The sequence below is a fragment of the Stegodyphus dumicola genome, chromosome 7, assembly GCF_044657685.1.
Source record: "Stegodyphus dumicola isolate Sdum_Otavi_A_Nest chromosome 7, ASM4465768v1".
NCBI lineage: Eukaryota > Metazoa > Arthropoda > Arachnida > Araneae > Eresidae > Stegodyphus > Stegodyphus dumicola.
In genome coordinates, this window is record NC_140774.1 from 80,731,852 (window position 1) to 80,755,462 (window position 23,611).

The following is a 23,611-nucleotide window of genomic DNA, read 5'->3' on the forward strand; positions in this document are numbered from 1 at the left end:
CCCCCCCCTCATGAATATTATGGCATTTCTAAATTTATTCTATAGAGTTAATTATTCTCACAATAATACTTAGCTTTGTCGCGAATGTTATCTTGAAATTAATTTTTTTAATTAGCTTAATTAATCAAATGACAGTTGATTCAACTCAAAGAACGTGTCACATATCCTCGTTCTTAATTAAAAACTAGATATTATTCATTGCAGAATGAAAGAAATGTCTGACGCTGATAGAGGCTGGATGTTAATGTGTTGCAAAATATATATAGTATAATATATATTTTGCTAGAAAGTACTGAATGCAAAGAAAATAATCTTCAAAGATGTTAAAACTGCTACTTCAGAAGAGGGCTTGAGTAAGACATTTCGAAACGCAAGCACAGTATTCCGGGCACTCGGACTCCATTTCTTTTGTTTTATAAGGAAAAAGCAGGATTGCAGAAATTGCAGTATAAATTAGAGACTCCTTAACCTGAGAAGCTAGGCAAGTACCTTCTAAAACAGGATCCAATTATTGTCTAGGCCTATGCCTAAACGATAATCAGATGCTGTTCTAGAAAACATAAGATTGATAAAGAAACAATGCTAATGTAAGTATAATGCAAACATAATGTTTGTACGCAATAGGAAACCAAAAAAATTCATATCATTTGTGGTACTGTGATAATCATTTAGTTGGTGTACATTGGAACCAAAGTCGTAGTATCGTAAGGTATTCCAGTAGATCTTTATTGATTGAAATTGAGCAAAAGTGATTCACATTTATCATAATTAATTAGCTTCCAAATGTTTGATGGCAATCGAGGATTCCGTTGTTTTAAAAACTAATACATAAAATCTTGGCTAAAGGATTTCTCTATGTTCTAGAAAGGGAAACGTTTATAAACACTTCTTTTCGTACTCCTTTCTCCGGCATCTAACCAAAACAAATGCTAGGAAAGTGATCCCAGGCGACAGCTGCGCGTCTTCTCAACTCAACTCTTGCACTTCCATCACTTTTTATTTCCATCCCGTAATAAAAGTATTAATAAGAGCGATGAAAAAATGGCGGCGTCCGTTGCTTGTGGAATTTTATTTTTAGATATAAATTTCATTGCCTTTAATGCCGATCTCATCCTCGAGTTTCCTCCTAATCCACTTAGCAATAGCCTGCCATCTGGCGATTAATAATCTCTCTCTCCAACTCCTTTTATTCGTACTTTTTTTTTGTTACTTACCCAGACCCGGAATTCTATACCCGTCTAAATGTTTTATGAAGAAATGGCAGCTATATTTAGCCCGAGGAACTCGCTAGAACAACGTATGTTGATTCTAGCCACAAACTCCCTTGCCCCGGAATAGATCTTTTGACACGCTGCTAAAAAACAATAATGGCGAGCAGTGATATCTGCGGAATTTTTTTTTATTTTTTTTAACTTCGCTCGGCGGATCGGGTTGCTGGTTCCGAGACGTGTTCTGTCTGTCTTATCAGGGTGATTGAAAACAAGGCTCTCCTTCTGTCTGTCCGTCGAGTACGGGAATCTGCAGGATTTTAGGTAAATAACTGAAGAAGGCTCGAGTCGCGTTTGCTGCTTCAACGATTTTTCTAGCAGTTAAAAGTTTTTGACTTCTTTCTTCTTGACAAGGCGTTTTCGTCTTGTTTCCGCTTGCTGTGTTGCACGGCTCTTTTGCTCTCAACGAATCATTCTTAGGTACAAACTGGATTAAATGTGAGGGAAACTTTCGATTGAGCAGAACCACGTTTTTCCGAACTAATTGGGGTAGAGTTATTTCGGACGAATGCTACTTTTTTGATAACACGTAGTAACTATTTAAACAAATAAAAATAAATGTCTCGACCATTGTTATGCGAAATTGTTTATGATACAATTTTATATTTATACAGAATTCAGAAAAATGAGTGATTTTTAAAGCTTTATTGATGTGACGGCAACACATCATCCACTGTGTATTGATTTGTTATACTAGAAATACGAAGATAAATTTTTAGTCCAAAAGTTTCCTGTTCTGGAATACCAAAGTATGTTTGAAAGTCTGAAAATAATTGCTTTGGTATTAACTGATTAAATCTTAATTTTTGTAATTAGTTCTGTTTCCGCGATTGCTCATTCCGCGTTTTTCAAGATTCTTCCTGTTCCCTCGAAATCGGAGAGTACAGTCCCCTCCCACAGCTCCTCAGGAGATGTCACGATGAGTCATTAAGAAGAGCTGGGCAGTTTCTCTGTCAATAAGTTAGTCTTCGTTAAATTGAAGACGTGTATTAGTTTAGGCTCCTCTCGAAATCTTTAGTTTCATTCCATTTGTAATCCTGCTACAATATTAGCTTTTATTTTTACATCTTATCTTAATCAATATGAATGTTTTAAACATTATTGGAATTAAAAGGGTGAAAAATTTAGCCCTTGTTAAAGGTTACCAGAATCGAACTCAGAATAAAAATAAGGAAAATGTATTTTATTGGATTTGCATAAATGAAAGAATTAAAAGCGCAATTAAGACCAAAGAAGTCATCGTTTTAGAGGAAAAAACGTCATTTTAGAATAAATATTTATTCTGAAAGGTTTTATTATAATTCACCTTTATACAAAATTTTGGAAGACTATTGTTTTTTACTTTAGGGAACAATCTTTTTGTTAATTGCCAAAATCATCGCAGAGTTTGAACTCTCCTTTTAAATAGAGTATTAGCTTCATTCATGCAAAGATCGTAAATATTTTTCGATTATTTCTTTTAAAAATTCTTTTTAGATCTAAAAATTTTTTTCCTTCCTACATTTCGGGAGAGGCAAAGGTCCACACGGGCCCCCACTGTGTAACCCCTTTGGAAAGGAGGTAATGAGGATTGATGATTTCGCGGAAACAGGAACGTTTTTGACACCCGCGGAAACAGGAAACGCGGAAAAAGGAAGACACCAATTTCCCTCCTCCCTCCATTTAGGTTTAGCTGCTTTGGGGTTGAGTGAAATGCAGTTAAAAAATTATTAAGAATTCCGTATCTGGTTAAGTCAATTTCAGCAAGTAAGAATTTATTTTGAATCCCGAATCTGTCGAATTAATTGGTTAACACGAAGCATTATGAAACTGATTTTTTTAATACATGGTATTTCTGAGGACTGATTTATAATTCGGTGCTACATCTAGGACAGCTTTGCGATTTCGCTCCATAGCATGACATCTGTATGCAAATTCTCTTCGCTTTATAATAAACTGACTGCACTTTTTTAGACTTTACCATGGAGTAAAAACTATAACATCAACTAGAAAACGTTTACTGCTTTCAGTTCTGAGCTCTTAGGAATCCTTATTAATATACATTTATCTTTATTAATCAAGCAAGAGTACTAACGACCAGAATAAGATATGTCATTGAAAAATATATAATGAAAAGGGACATATTACAAAAGATTCAAAAGCTTCTTGAAGAATATTACTCCCGCTAAATCCGCCTTTAGTGTCAATGCTCACTGCGTTAATATCACTGGCTATTCTTGAGGCTCGTTCTCGATACTGATGACCTCTGTCCTTTATTGAAACAAAAACAAATTAATTTAATGATTTAAATATTCTTAAGTAACAATATTATTTCAGTTGTTTGCATTAGTATAAGGTATTTCTCCCGCCTTCCTAACGTGCCTTCGTGGTGTGGTGGCCTGCACACTGAGCCGGTATTTCAGAGGTTCGTGGTTCGATTCCCGGCGAAGGCGATTGCTCATTTTTCACCTTGCCTGCTTCCAAAAACCCTAATGTCTCTACAGTGGCACCCGAACTAAAAAGGATGTTGGATGATGATTCTCCTCACCTAGGATTTGGCGATTGGGTCCCCTAAAAACCTCAGTCGCCTTTTAAAAGTGAGAGTATATAAGGTATTTCTCCCGCCTTCGTAGTGTGGTGGTCTGCACAATGAGCCGGTATTTCAGACGTCCATGGTTCGATTCCCGGCGAAGGCGATTGCTGATTTTTCCCCTTATCTGCTTCCAAAAATCCTAATGTCTCTACATTAGTGTAAAAAATACTCATACTTCAAACTCGTTTTACTCTTTTCGGGACCATTTTCAGCAAATCATATGATTTAATCAACTATTTGTTATAAAATTAAGTTAATGTTAAGTAATTTTGCTCATCTGTAAATATAGTTGTCGTAACAACTGTAATGTTATACTCTTGCAGCAACTGGCTGTAGGTCTTCTGAGATACACTTAGATATGGTGAAATTAGGCTGTACTTAGATATGGTGTTTGGAATTAGATGCATTTTCAATTCGTGATACTTAACGTATGATGAATTGAAAACAATTGAATGTAAAGAATAATCATAACGTAATTTACAATGAACTTTACGCATGATGTACTGAAGAACTTAACGGTATCATTAGTTGAGCAACATCTGTGTGCACGAAATCTTTTGCCTTTATCTTTTCGATCATTAAATCATAAATTAATTTTAAAGCTTTCGTAAGTGGTACTACTGAGTTTCTTTGCAAATTTTTGATATTCGTTATAATCAACTGCTTTCAGTTGAAGGTTAATCGTTTTCTCTTTGCGGATTCTTAACAAAGTAGTTTCGCGATGCTTTTCTTTCTGCCCATCCATAGGATTAGTTTAGGGCACGAATTCTTAGACCCTTTTTATAGGATGTAGATTTTACCAAAATCTCTAAACATCAGTTTTATGGTATCTTATAATATTTACCATTAAAAGAATTCAATTACAATTCAAATTTTATTTTGAAATCACTTAAAAACTCTCAACCATTAATACGACCCCCAAGATGTCAGCGAACCACAGTATACAAATCTCTCTTTTAGGATAACTTGTCTACACTGGCTATAAAGGAATGATAGAAATTTTGTTGATTTTGTAACTAAAAATGCTTTATTTTCTATTTTTTTTTAAATCCATACTATTAAGCTTATTTTTATTATTTATTTTAAAAAGAATTATTGGAATATTGATAGTCATCATCTGATGTGGAGTAACCTAAATGTGCATAAGCATAAGCAATTTTCTTATTAATCACACAAATCGAAATCTTCGTGATAAAAAATTGCTTTGCCAAAAGACAGTAAAGAAGAAAGTGATAACATTGCCCGCCATCATTGTTTTGTTATAACTTATGTGACAGTGAATAACCTAGAAAAGGAAATAACTCGAGTCTGTTGAAAAAAATTGCAATCATTATGCAGAAAAAATACCATGTTCAGTACTAGGTCTTTTACTTAATTTTGATGCCATCGTAAAACTTAGAATTTTTATCATTAATTCTTTGAAGCTTCTTTTGTCATCAATTATTTTTAATTAATTATTAATGTCATCAAGTATTAAAATCATCTTGATTTAACATTCTAAATATACTTCAGAGAAGAATTGAAATTTTCACTATCAATAACAATATTAATTGAATTCATATTATCCTAATGTATACAAATGCTGGAGGTTGAACGCAAGACATATTTAAAATTTTTTTTAACCAAAGGATTACTTAAAATAATTTTCAGAATTTAAGGAATCTTGTAAAAATGCTTCGAGTATAAAAAGTGGTACTTCATTATCTTGACTAGTAAACTGCGAATGTGAAAGTTCAGTAACAATTTATACAAATTTAATAATCAATAGTAAATAACTTTATACTTTAGTCACAAGACCGCCCTCTACAATATGTTAATTATCTATTTTATAATTTCTTATAAGAAATTTTTAACTTAAAACTATACTAGGACATTTTAATGGAAATTTTTATAATTTGTAATTTACTTAATTTTTGTTAAATATAAATATTAGCATTATAAATCACACTTAAATCAAGATTTTTTTATCTTCATATCTATACCTTAAACTAAACTAATCTATATGTGGCAAAAACATTTGATTTTAGGTGCCTTTTTGGGGGGGGGGAGGATGCAGAATTTATTCATAACATTGGTAGAATAGCTGTCTTCACTGCTGTATCAGTCCGTATTGATATGCGTCTAATAAATGTGTTGTACAAATTCATTCATTTGATAATCAAGAATCTAGAAAAATATTTTGAATGGTATGAAATCGTTATTTATTCCGGAAAGGATAATTATAATTGAACTGATATTACCATCATCTAACTTAAGGCATTTTTCGTATACACACGTGAAAGAATGCTTTTTAAGTAATAACGAAACACTATTTGAAAAAATTCAAAAGTTTAAAAATTTGTAAAGTTTAAAATATTAAAATAATACGAAAATAAATATATGAAGTGTCCCAATAATTTTGTTAATTAGTCAAGAAAGAAGCAGCATACACTTTATTGCACCACCCTTAGATTTTATGATGGTATATAAACAATTTAGGGTTTTATTTACGAGCATTTCAGATATCTTGATTAAAACATGCCCAAATAATAAGGTTTTTTCTCGGAGAAAATAATCGGAGAATTTGTCTCCAAATTTCATCTAAATTCTTAATTGTTTCATAACTGTCAACAATAAATTGTTATGTTTGGTCTTCTTTGTGTAGATTCACAAAGAAAGACCTATCAGTGGCCAAATGGTTAAAATTACTGAATACTGGTAGTTCGATCCGGGTTCAAATCTCGGGGAACAGGGATGCTTACAGGAATGTTTTATAGTTTTCAGTATATGAAAATTGAATACGAGTCAGTTCCCCATAAAAATGTCCTCGACGAGGACATCGATTCCTTAGGCAAGTAGTCTTGCTGTGTTTTAAATACTTTGCCATAAATAAACAAGCAAAATAAACAAATCACAAAGGAAAGCTTTCTCCGGAATGTGACTCTCAAAGGAAGATAAACTCCGGCATGTGAATTTTTTAACTTTCATAAGCAATTACTTAGGTCGAAAGAGTTAAATTGATAAATAATTCAAGCAAATAATTTATAAAAAAAGACTAACACAGACCTGTAGGTAGTAGCAAATGTAAATAATAATAGTATCGCCAATAAAATCGAATACAAAAACGGAAATAAAGATATTACCTGACAAAATCGTTAAAATAATTTTATGAAACATTAAGAGAGGGAACCTCTGAAAGAAAACAGTGTCTACAGATTTGAAATTAAAGAAATACAAGTGTAACGAAATATAATATATCAGTTATCCTTGTGCTTCACATGGAAAAGCAATGAAACAATCAATGGCTCGCATAAGATTATGTTTTCACTAATTTAAATAATTCCCAGTTTTTATTAAAAAGTCAGTATTTCAGTAAACGAACGTACTATTAATGAAATATTTATTAAGTGGTTCTACAAGCAGCTACAATTAAACAAATAACAGTAACCTAAATTCAACTTCTTAAGCTATTAACAACTTAATTCTAAATCTGCTAAATTGACAAACTATTTGCTAAATATAAATAACCATTAATTAAAAGTATATAAAATTTAATTTACATTTACCAATCATAAATCGCTGGATGTAAATTAAACCTTCCTTGAAGGAAATAACATCGAATAGCAACGTTAAGTTGCTCTTTCTACTTTTGACGATAAATACATATACAAGTATACAATACTTGTATATGTAAAGCAGTGCATTTCTTTGAAGGAAGCATAATACTTAAGATTAAAATGACAATTAAATTCAAAGATTAGTTATTTTTCTCAAGTTTAATTCACGAAGTCGAGGTTCTGATGATCAATTAAATTGAGTTCCCAAAAGTGCAAACAAATGCCAAATTTGACGAAGTAACTTGTATAACTGAATGATTGGAAATAAAAAGATCCCATCTAAGTTAAAGGTACGGATGTAAATGCTAATGTGCAACGTATTTAATTATTTATAAGCGAAGTTATGATAAAATTAATATTTGTGACAGTAACAAGCTGTTCACATTCCATGGGCACGGCCAGTACCTCCTATAAACGAAGCCACGGCACGCCGCACACTACGTCACTAAAGTCGTCCTTATGTACAGAAAGCATGGTTGCCACATGAAACCACTTATCGCTGTTATTCCTTTAAGAGGAGAGAAAATGAAAAGTAGTTTTTATTTCCTTGCATAAGGCTTACTATATCGTTTGGTTTTAAATATGTGTGTGTGTGCAAATATATATATTCCGATTTGATTTCATCGACTGCATTTTCTAATTTCAAATACCTAACCTTACTTTCCTTATATATTTTTATGCTTAAAATAATAACAGTATAGTAAAGAAATTAATTCAACATACTTCAGATTAGTAGTAATAAATATATACTGAATATCTGGCTGATGCTGGTTTGCTTTCTGAAGAATATATATTTTATTAAATATTTTCTTCCTTAACAAAGAGGATAACGCATAATTAAGCAAGTTTACAATTGATTAACACTAAAAATCCTTAAATTAATTTTAATCAATTTTTAACGGCATTTTCTGTTTCTCATAAATACAAATTTACGCATAATTGTTTAGTCATTTTCCGCTTTTTTTTCACTGCAGTGTGGGACTGAATTTCTTAACAGATGAGAAACCTGGAGAATGATTTGAAAAATACTATTTTTTAGCATCTATCAATATTTATTCATTGGTAGTTTTAAAATACGGTAGCAAAACATTTCATATATTTAGGCATTTTAAATTAGATCATTATTTGAGAATACATAACTGCATCTTCCCCAATAATAAAAAAAAGAAAAATTGTAAAAATTCAACAAACTTGACACTTGCTAGGAATTCAAAATTCTTATGTTTCATTCTTATTGTTAAATGTTTGTAACACCCCTTTTGTCTAATTATGTGCATATAATTTTTTTTTTTTTTTTTTTGTAACTTGTAAATTTTTGTTCCTGAAAGCATTTCATTGTAACTTATTTGAGAATTTTTTAGCAAATGATAAATATGAAGTTTATATATGTATTTACTGGAATTTTTATCAGGGTAATCAGTAGGAACTTTTAAAACATCTAAATAGATCAAATGTCCTCAATTCTTAGAATTGAAAGAATAACAAGTTTTATGTATTTTCCTATTAGAAATGAAAATAAATATAGCCTGATTGTTAAGATGTAAAGTAAGATTTAAAATTTTCAAAATAATTCAGATTTTTATTAAAGGAAAGCAACACAATTAGGATGCAAAACATATAAAAAGGATTTTATTTATTTATTTTTTTTGGCCTGAATTTTTTGTACCAGTAAATTTATAACTGGAAGTAATAGGAAATGGCATTGCATACTACAGTGGGAAAAAGGGTGGGATGACTATTTATTTATGTAACTTGATGCTACTTATTTTTTATTACAGTTAAGTCTTTTTAATATCAAAATAGTTTAGTATAACTGCATGAAGCCTTACAGCTGGGAAGGATTAAAAATATTTTTTTACTCAATTTATTTTTGATAAGTTTTCCCCTGTATATGTACAACCACATCATTAGAAATTTTAATTCCAAAGTATTTAATTTTAGTTTTGACAGAATTTAGCATGTATTACAATGAAAATATTGTATAAGAATACAGTGAATTTCCTCCATAAAAATGCATGAATATCTATAAAAATGACTCATATGGAATTGTAGGTAAAAACAAATTGTATTTATTTTCTTCTTACAGTGTAAAATTAATGTAATAAACATGTCTGCTTCAATTAAAATAATATTAAAAAATTGAAAGATACTGATTTCAAAATCTAAACAATAGTAATATTAATTGGCAAAGTATTTTATCTTCAAAAATCAATATTTCTCTAGTTTACAATAAATACACCTATTTTGCACAAAATGATATTATATAAGAGACTTAACAACTTTAGCACTTTACTGTCATAATTAGTTAACTATTACAAATGCTTTTTTTTGTGTGTGTGTGTGCATGCATTTTGAAAGAGTTGGTAAAGATTTCACAACATAGAAAAGCACTATTTTTTTATTTAACATACTATCTACATTCTGCAAAAAATATTCATTTAGATAAAATGAATTACAAATTAAGTCTGAAGATAATAAGAAACAATAGATTAGTGTCACTATCTTATTTTATAAAGTTTACTAACTTATAAACATAGTATATGTCATTTCTGCTGTATGCATAAATTATTTTTTTAATGTTTTCAATTTCCGTTGCTTATTTAAATTGTTACTTAAAAGATTATCATTCAACTTTTTGCAGTAATTATTTAGAAAAATATTCGTTGATGCTTGTATGATGTTTTTCAAAATAATTTGAGGGTCATGAAGTTTAGGACAGTCATTCAACTCTAAAAAAAAATTTTCATGAAGTAAATTTAGAGTAATTTTACACACTGTAACTCGTGGATTTGCCGAAAATAAAAATTTTTGCTCATATTCATCTGAAATAAGTTTCTTAACAACAATAAAATTGTATATAACAGCATGTAAAATATCAGGATGAGAATACATAAGACCTCTATCAAAAACCTTAATACATGAATGAATATTTTCATCGTTTTCTAAAGCTAACTCCTTATCAATAGTAATATTGGATTTACATACATCACATTTTAACTTTTTTAGCATACTATAACAGCAATATCCAGCTATATAAGTCAAAATAGGTACATCCAATTTTATGTCGTGTATATCACTATCTTCAACTGTTATTTCATATCTATGAATGTTTGTACATCAGTGTCATCAAAAGTTTGTTCTTCAGTGTCTTTAAAATCAGATACATGAAGAGGAATATTTCCAAATTTTGAAGAATTTATTAGGGTTGGTAATGTACTCTGAAGTCTTAATTTACCCTCTATTTCATAAACCTGTCTGATAGAAATATTATGGTGAGCTCCAGCCAGTTGCCTGTACTTACCAAATCTAGCCTCTAACATATCTGTTTGTATTTTTCCAAGTAAAAGGTATTTAAAACCCAACTCATTTATACAATACCTTGATATCTCAATTAAAGCATACGTTGTATGGTATACTGCAAAGTGAGTTTCTTTGGTTAGGCAACCAGAGGTTAAATTCAAATTTTTCCAACTATCTAGCCAATTCAAAAAGTTATTCATAAAAACATATTTTTCATCATTTTCTGCCACAGTGAAAGGTGTTTCAAATACATTATTTTTATGAACCCCTTTAAAAATAGATTTCACATTTACAATTGACCACCATGTGTTTATTATTTTAATAAAGTTTTCAGTTTCTTGGAAATTTATTATTTCTTTCTGCTGCCCAAAAGAAAAAAATGCTTCAACAACATTATCATTAAAAATCTGCAATGCAAGCTTTACACTTTGTTTTTCTAAGTTAGTTGGATATAGAGCTTTTATTGTCAGACCATAAGCATACTTTAATAACTTACCAGTTTCAGATTCATGTAATTTTTTAATACAAGAAAAAGATGCAGTTTCAATATGTGAAGCATCATCAAAACTTGGGAAAAACATACTCTGATTATTATTTTTTTGATTTATCCAGTTATTTCTAATGCATTTTAAAATATGCACTGTATCAATAATAAAAAACATTGGCCTAGATTTGTCAACAGGGTTTTGATAAACAATACTAACTTTAGGTGGTTCGGAAAACAGAGACATAGCCTTTTTATTAATCGAATTATTGTCAGTGACAATAGCAATAATTTTAAACCCAATATTTTCTAATCCCACAACAATTTTTTTAATATAAATATACAAATTATCCGCACTAAGTGTTTTCACCGGCAAAATATGTACAACATCCTTATAAACAGATAATAGGCTGCGAATCATGAAAACATATGCACTAGATGCAGCATTTTTGCAATTATATGCCATTCCACACAAATTACCACCTTTATAATCAAATGCTTGATTTAGATGAATTTCATCAATCATTAAAATAACAAGCAGATCTTTTTCTGATAGTTCTTGAAATTTAAATTTTATGTAGCTTAGGAACTTTTGGTTGTATTGTTCATTTATTGGATATATATTAAAATCTGAAAAAATTTTCTGAATGGTCCGTGGATGAGGCATAATAATATTTTCTGAATTTCGAATAAAATTATATGCATGTGGTGAAATTGTGTGAAGTAAAGTGGAAAATATTAGACATTCTGCAGAATACCTATATTGTTGTTTTTCTGAATTCAAGTTTGATAGTTGCTCAACGAGAAAATTTATTTCATTGTTTTTATGTGGAATTTTCTCTTTTAAAATTGTCATTAATTCATTTACAATTTGTAAATAATTTTGAATACTGTCTTCAGATGAATCATTTGAGGCAAATAGGTCTAATTTCTCTAAAATACTTAAAAGATCTTTAAGGTTGTTAATTTTTGATGGGATTACATATTGCTTCAGTGATTTAATAAGTATATTTCTAATTGCTACAGATACATTCAAATTACAATCAATCAATAATGATTTTAGAATTCTTGGATGATTGTCATTAGAAATATTAAGAATCATAGTATGTATAGGCCTGTGTATAACTATCCAGTTATCTGGTAAATTCACAGTATTAAAACAAATTTTTAGTTCATCTAAATTATAAAACATTTGTTTTCGTTCATACTCTTCCTTTTCAGCTAAGCTACAGGCTAAGGCTTTTTCGAGTGCATCTTGTTCTCTTTTGAGTCTTTTATGCTCTGGTGATTCCCTTGATGAAACACTGGAACTGAGATGACTCGGACCATCAGGAAACAGACTTGGAATTGCACCATTCTTTAAACGAGGATATGACAATGGTATAATGATCTTCTTTCCAGTTTTCTCATCAAAGAATTCAGTTTGCCTCAGAACATCCTCTTGCTTGAAGTGAAGTTCACAAACTTTTTAATATGAAAAAGAACAAATAAATAAACATGTATCAAAAGGTTAAACAATTATAAAATCGTAAGCATTCGCCATCCTTTAAATACATGCACAGTCTAATAAGGGTTTTATTGTATTTTTATTTAATCATGGCAAAGCACTCAAGAGCTATCTGCTTAAGGGAAGGGTTACCATTGTGGAAAACGTTCATCATTTAATTTCTTTAAAAATAATACAGGGCGATAATGTTTGGATGGTAACAATTTGAAGAGATATAGCCATTTAAAGTGCACAACGCAAAAAAGTGATGCAGCCATTTAGAGTGAATAATGCAAAATCTTAAAACAAAACTATTAACTCTTTTGGGCTAAAAAGAGCCATGGATGCTGTCATAAAGTTTTGAAAAGTGCAAATAATTAGCACATGTTTGTTGTCATATGTCAAATGCATATAACATAAGTAATATTTAATTGATACATCCTCAGGTAACATACAATTGCTCATGTATATATAATTGCTACATCCTAAATATTTCTTTCTTCAGTTATTTGAAAACAACACTTGGTTATGGAATTACATTCAAAATGGTGATAATACAGTTATAAAAAGAATAAGATTAACCATCAGTTGATGGATAAGAATAAGGTTAACCACATTCATTCGTACCATTCAAATATAAAGTTACTGGCTCTTTTTCTAAACATTTTTACAAATGATATGTTCACAACCAGAAGTACAAATTTACTTGTGTGCCTATGAATGTTTATATTTAAGAGCATAAAACATCATTAGTCATTAAAAAAATTCATTTTTCTTGAATTATTGAAAACATGTATAAGTGCTAAAATATGATACACAAAGAAAAAAACAAGAATTTGTATATTTAACAGTTTATTTGCAGTAATTAAATATTTTAGGCTATTCTTATGTAATTTTGGAGTGAAATATTCACATTCATCAATCGTGTTTGACATTATATTACTGTGGAAGGCTCACTAGATTGCTTATTTTCCATATAATTTTCTTAACTTTTTTCAAAAATTTTAAAAGTTATATAACTTATTAATACAATGAAACATTTTCATATTCCACTGCAACAAGTATAAATAAACAAAACCCCTTATATAAGTGTTTTTAGATAAGAAATTAATGTAAATTTCAAGCCCACAAGAACTTACTGCCAGTAGCAAGTGAACCACTGTAACAAGGTAGGTGTTATTGGCATAAGAAACTCGTACTTTTATAGATGTGTGTGTGCATGAAACAATTTAATAGGCTAATTAGGATTTATGCTAACATGTAATTAAAACTAGTAAGCTTACAATCTTAGGCAATATTACTTGAACAAGACAGTTTAATTTAAACACCTCGTAACTTATTCCAGAAATTAAAATAATTACTGTCAAAACTAGTCCATTTATACGATTGTTTTCTTTTACATATATTTCATAATTTTTTTAAGGATTTTAGAATTAATAAAGTTTAGAACATTGCATAATTAGCATTAATTTCCTGTTCACATGAGTTACGAGCAAAATGCATTCTCAAATGCTCCTAGCATATAATAAAGGGGCATTGCATACATTCAGTTTTAAAAAGAAAAAAAAAAATAAAAATAAAATAGGTGGAACGAGACTTATCTAAATCAAAAGAAATAGTATACCCAAACAGTTAAATACTTATATCTAAAACAACTTTAAATTAACGGCTTTAAAATTACGACTTGAAGCATTTTATATTTATCTTACTTAAAGTTATAATATGAACTTTATAAGGTTGGTGGATTTTCTATTGACTAGTTATTGAGAAAAGGGTCCATTTTATAATCACTTTAAAATTCAGTATAAGCTCTGTATAACAAATTCCTGAAAGATTAATCAATCCCAAATCAATGTGCGTGTTATAAAGATCCCGACGCCGAAAATATAAATTACTGAAAGAATTCATTAATAATACTCATTCATAATGGGATAAGAGAAATTTCTGCCTAGTAAATAAATATATAACTATGCTTGTATAGAAAGTAATTAAAACTTCGTTTTATTTTCTATGGTTGAATGCAATGGAACTTTAGTAAATTATTTCCCTTGCAATGAGAATTTTTTGTTTTCGCATTTTCAAGTCATGTTTCTTTCAATGACATTAATCTTTCAGGAATTTTCTAATTTAAAAATGAAATGCATGCTTACCTTTGAATGTTTCGTAGGCTTGAATCCATCTTTTCGTTTGCAGTTCCAAATCCATTGTTTTCTCAGTTGTTCTTCCGTAGGAAAACTAAATACAGCCACTTGCATGTTGCAACACAGCATTTATGTGGCGTAATAAAAAATAAATAAAGTAATTTAAATGAAAAATGTTCTATTAGAGCACACTACACTTTCAAACAACAGTCAGTTCACTACGCTACGACACCGAAGTATATTCTTTCATTCTTTGCCACGAGGAAGATGGTAGGAATGACGACTTAGAATGACGTCAGACCGTTCAAGCAACCCTAGAGGCTTGGCTTCGTATATAGGAGGTACTGGCACGGCATCGGTCTTCGAAATTTAAACTCACGTAGATCTGTGAAACTTGAACTAATAAACGGTCTTATAATAATATTAACTGTTCTAGATGTGTTTAAAGTACAATATTAACTGCCCCAGTTAACAATTTTAATAATTATTATTTCCCATTTATGTTTAAAATTTAAATTGTTTAAAAATTGCTTGTTTTTATTTCGAATATCATTTGTCCGTAGCTTGATGAAAATAACTTACGGGCCAAGCTCGGCATATTTCTTTGATCAATCTAGGCCATTCTGCTAGCTCATAAGAATCGTAACTCAATAAACTTAATAATCTTAATTAAATGATACTTTATCCGTAGCGCTTCTATACGTCTTTTATTCTAGTTGATTTTACACACTTTCTGGAATGCGCAATGTGTGTTTGAAAAATTAAATGGGCAGGATCGAGTCTCTTAAATATTACCGTTTATCTAGAACTTACTATATAAATATTACGAATGAAATATCATTAAACTTTTTATTTCTTTTGAAATTCATATCTGTCATTCACTTTTTGCTTTTACTTGAATTATATCCTGAAATAATGTCATTTTCTTTATAGGTAAGAAACTCATCATGTTTCAGTGACAATCATTTAAAGGGTATGTATAAAATATGCCTATTTAATTGCATGTTAAATAGTTACTCATTTGATACTTTGCATTGAATTTTAATGAAAGCTTGAAAGATGTAGAAGATATGGTTATTTCAGAAACCCCCCTGTTAATGCGATATAAATTAATTCAAGTTATATGCAAATAATTTTGAGCATAATTTGAATAACAATGTTCTTACCAGAAAAACAAGCGTGATTCAGGTTTCCAACATTATGATTTTTGGTTGTGTGAGATTTTCAAGCTGTAGAATTTTTTTCCAAGTGTGTATATCTCAGTTAAATATGACTTAGTACTGAAAACATTTTATGTAAGTACCTTTTTATTTATAGAAATGTATACAATAAATCGTCGAACAGCAGTATCTCCTATTTCCTGCTTGTATGTGCTCATAATTTAACTACGTATTTGTCTCATTTACTTTACACTTTTTATAAATTTAAATTTTCTATTATACAATTATTTTAAGAAATAAACAGGTACTTAAAATTTTGAAAAATTTTATTTAGTAAATATCGACAAGAATGAAGTTTGAAACATTTACACTTAATAAAACAAAAAGCAGAAAATATATAATTTTGCTTTTGTATAAGTATGCTTGTCAGAAACCTAGAACACTTATTCAAAAATACTTATTCAGAAACTTATTTTATCTAGTCCATTGGGAAGATAAGATATTCAGAGCAAAGGCATGCATTTTAGACAATTCTTCACTAGTATGTAATTTCAATAAAATGAAAATTTTCGTTTTTAATAACTGTAAATTTTATAGTTCTGAATATAAAAATTTTCATTTTAAGAAAATCTGAATTCCAAATAAATTAAACTTTTCCTTCTCTGAATTTGCTTACTTAAATATTATTTAAAATAATGTATCGGAAATATTTCAATGAAATTTTTAGCGATCTGCATAAACAAATTCGAAGAGTATAAATATTTAGCAGTAATTTTGATGAAAAGCAAAGATAACTTTTAAATTGAAATCCTCTTCTAAATATTCTGAACTTCCGATTATCCGTGTATCACCTTAAAAATATGCTTACAGAATTATCCGAGGTTAATGAAAATGGAGAGAAGCTCTCTTTTTTGGCGCAGAAAATTTCATTGATACGTTTAAGGATTAATTAATTAAATCAAATTAAAAGCTGAAGCAAATTCATAATCAGAAAAAAAACTTGTCCTTGATTTGGTAAAATAAGAAAGTTCTTCTCAAGAAGTAATAGAAGCATCGTATTTAACTGAGTTAACTTTGTTGTCCAAAATTTGAAAAAGAAAAAGTAGAAAACACAGAAACATGACTACATGAATAAACAAGAATTATGAATATTACAATATTTTAATCACATCAAGAATTTTTTCATGCGGTGGTTCAAGAGAAGCTAGACGAATAACACAAAAGAAATGGCAAAGATAACCATTAATGGGATACTCGAAGGTGTAAACAATTTATCAGGGCTTAACTTCTAAAATTAAAAGTGCCGCAGCCTTGTGGAAAGCTTTCAGAAGCAGTGAAGAAAAATAAATAAATAAATAAAACATAAATAATTTTTTAAAAAAAGAAAGTTTGAAAGGTTTCAGATTTTAAATTACGTCCAAAGGAGCATTTTATTAACATATTGTGTGTTACTTTTGTTTATTAAATAGCATGTTCTTCGCATTTAAACCATAAAGTTAGTTCAAGAGCAATATCGCAAAATAATTTTAAATTGAGCATATCTTTAGAATTTCCGATACACAGTCTCACGCGCTGGAGATAAAAATGTTTTTTCTGCACAACGCTGCCATTACTCGCTGCTTTGAAATCCTTGAGTTTGTTAATCAGAAATTCGTTAAAGTTTTACAAAATATGAAATCGATACTAAAACAGATTCCAAATTTTTAATTTGGGTTTCCAGATGCCCATATTCGCCATATTGTGCCATATTGTTTTACCGCAACGCGAGAAACATACATATATTTATGCGGATTCTTCATTATTAAATTTCTTTAAATATAATACAATGCGATAATATTTGGTGACAAGAATTTGAAAAGTGATACAACCTTTTAAAGTTTTCAACGCAAAATGCCAAAACGAAAATAATATTCCTTCAGACCAAAATTGCGCCTTTGGACTAATAATGAATAAAAGAATAAATCTTATGTAATTAAAATTAAATAACAACTAGAGAGATTTAAAAATATCAATAAATTAAGTTATTAAGTTCAGTTAAGGGTAAATAGGTAAAAAATTAATTAAATGATCAAAGAAATAAAAAGTGAATAAATTAATTATAAATTTAAAAGAGTATCATAGGAATCAAATGAAATAATAAAAGCAATGTAAGCTAACTAGTCTAATAATAACGAGACGTGATAACGACTATAAAAAAAGATAAATATTTTAAAAACAGTTTTGAAGAAAACTAGTGATCGGATAAAATTTTTTCTTTACTTCGTCTTCTGATGCGATTAAACCCTCTCGAGAGTACAGCCAACGAAAATTTCTTTTCCTGGGGGAGAGGGGGCATACATTTCGACATGTGAGTTTTCTTCCTCAGGTACTCAAGTTTCCTGTATTCCCCCCCCTAGAGAAAGTGGGACATACCTTGAGCATATAATATCAATATCTGTTTTGTTAAGTGATAGATATATAAAGTTGCAATAATAACGCTACTATTTTTATACTAAGTACTAATTTGGGCGTCTCGGTTATGGGAGAAAATATGAGAGTTCTCGTAGCTGGAGATGAAATGCGCTCTGTTTGGAATTGTGATTTCAGTTCAAAATACAGAAGTATTACAGGAGAGCTTCGCCTGAATTTTAACCCATGAAAATTATTTTATAAATGAATGAAGTGCGAATTTAATGATATAGGATATTTATACTTTGATCAGCATTTACCATATTGTCTCACATAATATCAGCTAGGCTTAAAGGGAAGAGGAAAAATATAGCGTTCTTCTAGGAGGAAAAACTGAAGATCTATGCAATTTTATATAACGTTTTAACTAAAACCTATTTTAAGTAGTAGGTCGTGAGTTAAAAACTTCTCACTGGTTCATTTTTTATGATAACTGTGCATTGAAAAAATATTTACAGGACCACTTCTGTATTATCTGATTATCCGTGTTTTCAAAGAAACTACATATCCTATGCAAATTAAGATTTCTAAAGGCCCTTCTTAATTTTGTATGAATGCAGCCAATTCCAGATTTCTAAACGTATCTGGAATTAATATTTTGGTTTACTCGAGTTACTTAAGCTTTGGTTATTTATTAAAAAGTATTGTCAAAAGTCGGTAGAATTTTTCACGAAACTCCAGTTCTTCGTTGAAATAAACCGAAAACAAAGAAGACAGGAAAATGTGTAAAAGAAAATTATTTTTGTTTCAAATTTAAAAAAAAAAATTTCTTTCTATTTTTGCACGTGATTATATTTTCAAATAAATATTTATTACTTTGTGATGCTTTAATTATGTCATACTGAAACAAATTAACAATTTTTATACAATGCTTGATCTTGGAACATTTTTAGCTTACGTAGTCCCGCTAGCTTATCGGTGTTGTCTTTAATAAAAGCGCGGCCCACCAGCAGCCGAGCGGTAAAGGCGCTGAACACTGGTAGTCTGAGGTTCGAATCCCGCGAACGGGCTGGCTGCATGGGCGTTTTCGTGGTTTTCCCCATGTGTAACGTGTATACGAGCCAGTTTCCCTTAGAAAGTCCTCCACGAAAGGCATCCCTCCCTTTAGGCAGATAGCCCTCGTGTGCTTTGCCATAATTAAATACACCACACCACCTTTAATAAAAGCTATCGTTGAAGGAACCTGTACAGAGTGATTACTCTGCCTTATGCTTTTGATTGACTTTGAACGAACAATACCAGCACAAATGTCTAATATAGAAAATAGACAGCTTTCCTAGCTGTTCCATGTAATGCATTGTTGTAACAGATATATTGCACTTCAAGGCATTCCTTTGAAGCATCTCGTTCAAGTGCGTCAGCATAATTTCTTGATGAACTGGTAAAGTAATTTTTTTTTAATTATAAAAACAATGTATTTTTTAAATCTTTTTAACAAGTTGTTAATGTTTGTCATCTCATTTAACAGCATTTTTTTTAGATCTAGAAAATCCAAATAGGCAAAGTGAGGTATTACATTCCTCTGATAACTGTCCTAACAAGCAACAGGTTGTCAATAACCGAATAAGACTCTGCTCATTTTACTGATAATGTTGGAATTACTTATTTAAGATTCGACTCATATCAATGTCCAGCAGATAACTCTATTAATCGAGACCAATATATATTAGCCTCGTCTTTCAAATGAACATATGATTTGCCTCATTAACAGCACATGAAGTTCGCCACGACGCCAGTTTCTGCGATTACTTTTGCGACCTTTCTCGGCTTCTACGAATACCAAATTGAAATTCAAGAAAATCTGGAACCTTTCAGAATTTCTTCCTATTATTTTCTAGTTAGCATTTTAATTTCTAGCTGGTTTATCATATTTAATTATTTTTATAATATATCATATTTAAATAATGAATAAACCTGTGTTCAACTATTAATGTTAAGTGGTTTTTATCCATCTGACCGCTGAAAGAGCTGCTACAAAGTCCAAACCACAAAATTTTATTACCCTTCCAAGACACTAAATTAGTTCAGCAGCTATTTCTTTTTTTTTTTTTTTTTTTCTTCGCCCTAAGCAACACAGAATTGTCATGTGTTAAAAAATCAGGGCACATGTATTTTGCTGAGAGATACCTTTTGCTTCCATCTATGAAGCAAAGAAAGTGCTGTAATCCCGGAAATTTTCTGGTTTTTTCAAACCAGAAACCCGGAAATTTCAACGAAAATATTCATTTTGACCGTTCTCGAATCCATTTGAAAGATGTTTTTGCGGGATGTCTGTACGTACCGGTCCGTACGATCCTTTTTTTTTTTTTTTTTTTTTTTCAAAATGGGTTATGAAACGGATTCAAAAGTGTTTTTCCCATGACGTTTGTACGTACGTACGTATGTTTGTATGTATCTCGCGTAACTGAAAAGCGGTTAACGGTAGAAAGTTGAAATTTTGTGTTTGGGATTACTATAACATGTACTTGTGCACCTCCCCTTTTTTGCTGCAATCGGCGGCATTAAATGTATGCGCGCACACACACACACGCGCACAAATATATATGTACCCACTCTCATAATCGGCTCGGTAAGCTCTGTTTTCATTCTCTTATATCGAATTACCGTATATTCAGGCGTATAACGCGCACTTTTAATATAAACAATAGGACCGAAATTTACGAGTGCGCGTTATACGCCAGATAAAAAAATGATAGTGAGAACAAAACCTAATTTTACATTTTTGTATGCACCGAAAATTTTGTGTTCCTACCAGCTGGCCGAATTGCTTGTTTTGACTTAGAAACTCTAATTTTAGTTTTAAAATAATTGCATTTGGTGATTTAGGTTTTTCTGTATTTTACAATTTTTATTGAAAGTTGTTTTGAGTTGTTATGTGTTTTTGCCTAGCCGCGAAGTGAGAATTGGATTAATTGAACGAGAAAGTTATCTGTAATGAAATTCGAGGAAATAGGTTTAAATGAAGTGCAGGAAAAAATATGTATTATTTAATAGGCCGTACAAAGAAATAATGCGGTTTTCACATCAGAGTTTTTTTATTTAAGTAAGACGACTACAGATGCTGAATTAATTGTGCATGTACAATGTAGTGTATTCATTTTTAAATGATAGGTCTCGTTTTAATGTGTACTGCTATCATTGTCACTCCTTTTATACACACAGATTTGATGTACAAAAAATGCTTATTTGAATTATATAATAATTATTAGTATTATTACTTTGCATCTGAAATGTTTTAAATCAATATTATTATTTAAATTCTCGGCCACAAAACCCTCCAGCGACTGCCGGTTACGTCGCTGAAGACTGGCGATTCGTCTGTGGTTCGGATCTCGGATAACATACTGCCTTCACGGGCATTTTCGTGGTTTCCCTACCAGCGGCTGAGCCGCAAAAAGAATCAACACCGGTAGTTCGACCAGAATTCAAATTCCAGCAAACGAGTTGGCTGCAAATGAACTTTCGTAGTTTTCCGCATCTGTAATGTACCAATAAGCGAATTTCCCTTTAAAAAATCATCACTCCTCTTAGGCAGAAAGCTCGAGTGTTTTCTTATAACCTAAATAATCCTAATCATTGAAAACTTTTAAAATTTACCGTAGAGGTAGGGTAAGGCTAACTGAGAAAAAATAATCTGAGAATAGTTACGTTTTCCTTCAAAATGCTAAGTACGGTTTAAATCGGCGACATCTGTGGGCGTGCGATACCGAAGGGCCCGGGTTCGAATCCGGGAGAAGGCATGGCTTTAATTGTCCATCCCTTCATAGAAGATAAAGGTGGTCCACCTATTAAGTGCTTCCACAGTAAAGTGACCACCCATTCCGGCCTTTAGTAATGGCCAAAGCCTAAGTCGGCTAAGTAGCCGCCAATAAGGAAAACGAAATCTGTGGGTGTGGGGCCTAGCGGAAACTAACTGTTCCTTTCATGACTTCGAGTTCGAATCCCGGATGCATATTTCACAAGTGCACATCAGCGTAGCCACTGAGGGAGGGGTTTCGAAAATGGACCAATAAGCTTCTATTGCTCTTGGTGACGCTGAATCTTCGTGCATATGAGCGTATGTTGTTTACGCTTTAACTGGTATTTGTTTTGCAGTTATAAATGCATTGCGTAATAGTATAAAATATCGTAGTGCTTTCGTTTTATGAGTTTAATTAATCGCTGACATTTTACTTTCGCGATTTCACTCATTGATATTTGGATTAATGTTCACGGCATATTATCGAGAAAATGACTCAGGCTATAATTAGCCTCGAATATTATGCATTTACTAACAAATGTGGATTAAGAGAATTCATGCGTATAGTTTTATTTAGCTGAGAAGGACTGGAAGTGTTACAATGAATCTAGTGTTTTCTTATTTCGGTGCTTGCATTCTTTTGATTTTCAAAGTGTAAGATTCAGAATACATATTGTGTATGATCTAATTATATCCATTGTTAACATTAAAAGTTATATGTGAATAAATTGAATATATTTGTTGTGAATAGATACATTCATTCTGTCTGATGAGTATTTCTTGTGTGGACAGTATATTTAAGAGTGAGCAGTTATTAAATGTGAAATTTAACACACTAAATTACGCGGGCATTACTATTAAATTGGCAAACTAGTGACTTACGAATGCAAATTAGTAAAGTGAATGAATGAATATAACTTTGAATGAAATTATGCATTGACTGTTATTGTAGAACATCTTTTTCATATAGACTGCAATAAAAAGTCCTGACTTCTATTTACATATATAACTGGTGTAAATATTTTTCTCATATGCATAGTTTTATATAAAGATAGCATTTGGGCTCAGATGTGACTCACATATTTCTTTCTTCTTATTTATCACTCATTAAGTAATATTTCGCATGAATATTTTTGCTGTGTATCCAACATGTGTTTGCATTTATTTCAAATTCTTTCAACCAGATAGTGAAATCTTCCCAATTGCTTATATTTGATCTAACTTCGCAATGAAAATTTTCAGAAGAAATAGACGATGTACAGAAAATTGCGGATCAAAATATTTTCAACCATCTTGCTTAAATCTTATGTGCGAAAGGTCATGTGATATTACTGGATGCTCATCGGTCCATCCTAGAAGCCACTCCCTCAGTGGCTACACAGATGTGCACTTGTGAAATATGCATCCCGGATAATGC

At 30.7% G+C, this 23,611-nt stretch overlaps 1 protein-coding gene and 1 long non-coding RNA gene across 3 annotated transcripts in view; both read left to right on the forward strand.

Annotated features, from left to right (window-relative positions):
- The window catches only part of LOC118182611 (uncharacterized), an 826,788-nt gene that overhangs the window by 456,814 nt on the left and 346,363 nt on the right, over positions 1-23,611 (forward strand). The gene's annotated exons all lie outside the window — the stretch shown is intronic.
- LOC146996244 (uncharacterized) overlaps positions 15,779-23,611 on the forward strand; it is a 49,146-nt gene continuing 41,313 nt past the window's right edge. Inside the window, exon 1 of the long non-coding RNA XR_015041874.1 lies at positions 15,779-15,820. This is a non-coding gene — a long non-coding RNA (uncharacterized LOC146996244). The remainder of the gene's footprint in view (positions 15,821-23,611) is intronic.